The sequence below is a fragment of the Cicer arietinum genome, chromosome 5 (assembly GCF_000331145.2).
Source record: "Cicer arietinum cultivar CDC Frontier isolate Library 1 chromosome 5, Cicar.CDCFrontier_v2.0, whole genome shotgun sequence".
Classification (NCBI taxonomy): Eukaryota; Viridiplantae; Streptophyta; class Magnoliopsida; order Fabales; family Fabaceae; genus Cicer; species Cicer arietinum.
Window position 1 is genome coordinate 14,524,013 of NC_021164.2, and position 3,625 is coordinate 14,527,637.

Consider the following 3,625-nt stretch of genomic DNA (forward strand, 5'->3'; position numbering starts at 1 on the left):
ATTATTGTATGATTTTGAGGAAATGAGATTTGATGTGTTTGAGTGGTATGTTGTGATGATTTGTGTTCTTCGTATTTGACGTATTCATAATTAATTCTTATGAAATTTGATATGTGTATGGTGTGAATTGTGAATTGAATTTTCTCTTATGTTTGAATATGTCCTGTGTGGAATTTGAAAACCATTAGAGTTAAACGAGTATTAAGAATGGGGAATCTCTTAATGTCTACGTTTACTTAATGTTGTCGTGAAAACCATTAGAGTTAAACGAGTATTAAAAATGGAGAATCTTTTAATATCTCTGTTTACTTAATGTTTGTTGTGAAAATCGTTTAAGTTAAATTAGTATTAAGAATGGGGAATCTCTTAATATCCTTGTTTACTTAAGGTTTGTCGTGAAAACCATTAGAGTTAAACGAGTATTAAAAATGGGGAATCTTTCAATATCTCTGTTTACTTAATGTTTGCAGTGAAAATCGTTAGAGTTAAACGAGTATTAGAAATGGGAAATCTTTTAATATCTCTGTTTACTTAACAATTGTTGTGAAAATTGTTAGAGTTAAATGAGTATTAAAAATGGAGAATCTTGTAATATATTCATTTGCATAACGATTGTCGTGGACGGAGTCGGAGTAAGCTCATGCATTTTCATTTTTTTTGTAAATCGTGCAGACCCGTGATAGGTGGCACTTTGATAAATAGTACTTTGGCCTGTGATAGGGGGTACATTTATGATTTACGTTTTTGTAAATTGTGCAGACCCGTGATAGGTGGCACCTTGGTAAATAGTACTTTGGCCCGTGATAGGCGGTACATTTACGATTTACGGTTTTTTGTAAATTGTGCAGACCCGTGATAGGTGGCACCTTGGTAAATAGTACTTTGGCATGTGATAGGCGGTACATTTACGATTTACGTTTCTTTTTAGTAAACCGTGCTGACCCGTGATAGCTGGCACCTCGGTAAACGGTACGGGCCCGTGATAAGCAGTACGTTTATGGTTTACGATTTTTAGTAAATCGTGCAGACCCGTGATAGGTGGCACCTCGGTAATTGGTACTTTGGCCTGCGATAGGCGGTACAATTATTATTTACGGCCCTTCAACGAGGGTTTTGGTTTGGGATTCCGAGTCCATGCATTTTTGCATATACGCATCGCATTATGGTGCTTGACACGCGAGTCGTGTTTGATTCAAGTTTATGATTGAGTGTTTTGAATTTTAGTTGTCGTGGTAATTGTGTTGATTGAGTGTTTTGATTATTGTGTGAAAGCGTGATGGATTGCAAAACCATTTCGAAACCTAATTTGTCGTGGTGATCGTGTGGGAATTGCTAAGTGTTAAGATGTGGAATTGTGTATGAATGTGATTGAGTTAGTTTATGTATTTTTGGAAGAATATGCAGGGAAATCGATTTCCCAATCGATTGGATGAGTTACAGGAACTTCGCTAATTTGACATAATCGATTTTATAATATGTTTTTCAAAACCATTCAAGAAATCGATTTGAAAATCGATTTGGCCATACATGAACTCAACAAAACTGACAAAATCGATTTGGAAATCGATTGGCATTAATACAGGGGCTCAGTTATTCATTCAATCGGTTGAATTAAGCCCAGAGTTCAAATTTCACAAAAAACCTTCAGGAAATCGATTGGCTTAGTAGAAATTCTTATTTTGAGTTAGATAATCGATTGCTCAATTGATTTATCAATGTTTTGGCCAGTTATGTATTACTTGATGGATTGAGAACTTTATTTTGATTTCATTTTTATTTGGCAAGTGTTATATGAACTTTAGCATATGGAAAACCCTTTTAAGGTGCATGCTAAGTGGAAAGGTTATTTGTGCATTTAAAAACTTAAATGTTATGTGTTAACTGTTAATTTCGGTTGGTGACCCTTTACAACTATTGTGGAAATCTGGGCTTTGCCCTCAGATGAGAGCCAGGATAATCCTACCGGTTCGTACCCTGTGGATGGGAATGTAGAGGGGAATGCCTGACTGGAGCTATGTTAGGAGGATCTTACGGGGCGCGTGGAGATCACTCAGGGCGTTTAGTTGGTTTTAGAGAATGATCAGATTTGGTTGACATAGAGGGAAGATACGTCTTTCTTTTGAATTGTATTTATTTTAAAATGGAAGACTGTACCTCTACTAATATTGTCAGCTTGACATGTTATTTTCGATGGGTTACATGTACCAACTTTTGATGTGTAAATATTTTGGATTCATATTTTGAGAAACTTTCTGCTGCTTGTAAATTATAATGACTTAATTATTTATCCAAAGGTATTAAACTTAATTATTTCTTTGTTTTATGGTTTTGTTTTGAAAAAAAAAATACACTCTCGCTGTTAAAAATCGGGGTGTTATATTGTGGTATCAGAGCTTTGGTTTGGTTTTCTTTGGGGGCTGTGGAGCCTTTGGTTTAGGTTGTAGGGCAACTGTAAGTTGGGAGTCGTTATCTGATCATGCGTCGGGGTAATTGGTCGGAGTTGTCAGATCAGGGATAATTATTATGTGTTGATATTTTCGAAAGTTAGTTTTAGAATTATTCATTGTAGCGTTAACACTTTTCTTGGTGTTGGTTTTGGGGAAACACTACCTCCAAGAAGGAACGACGTTGCAAGAATGAACGTTAGTGGGGATGATCAAATGGTTGAAGCTACAAATAACATGGATGTTCCTGCTATTGCACAGACAACTGCAAAGACTCTACGGGATCTGGAGAAGAGGGAAAAAGAGATATGTGCTATTGAGTCAAGAGGATTGAAAGATTTTCGTCGTTACCATCCTCCAAAGTTCAAGTGTGATGAGAACTAAAAAAAAAAGCTGAATAATGGATTCAAGAAATGGAAAAGATCTTCGAGATGACGGATTGTCAGGCAGAGTTGAAGCAAATCATGACGACATGGAATTTATGAAATGGTTCCAAGGACACAGAAGCTATATGTTGGTGTTAACTCGAAGATGATGAGTATAGATGGATTAACATTAGACTAATAAGGGATTTCAAGTAAAGATCTAAGTGGAGGACTTTTGTTAAAAAAAGTATTAGATGTTTTCCTGGTAGATTTCAGGATGAAACTGGATGAAGTTTGACAACTGTCAAAGAGATGTGAACATTATGGAATTGTTGAGAAGATGAGGCTTCCATTTGGAATAGCATTTGGTGCTTATGTGTCAATGAAAGAGACTGGTATTGAGGTTAAGGGAGCGCTGCACTTTAGGAGTAAATACTCCTTTGGTTAGATAAAATACGCTTTGAGGAATAGTTGATACCTTGAGGGATAAAGTCGAGCATTCGAGTTAGACTAGATTCGCAACTTGGATTATTAAGTATGAATCTCATGACGAGTATAGGAGTGAGACTATATATTTTGTTGATAAGTGACATATCTCTTTGTGGTTTAGGAGATAGTAAGTATGGATAGTGATATTGGATGAATCTATAGACACGTAAATGTGAAATTGAGCGGTGTTCGGAAAAACATAACGAGTTAAGCCTTGATGTATTGAACTCTATGTTACCATTAAGTGGAATTTGAAGTATCGAGTACGAGAATACTTCGAGATTGTGGTAAATAAAGTTTTGAGAGTCTATTAAAGGATGGAAAATA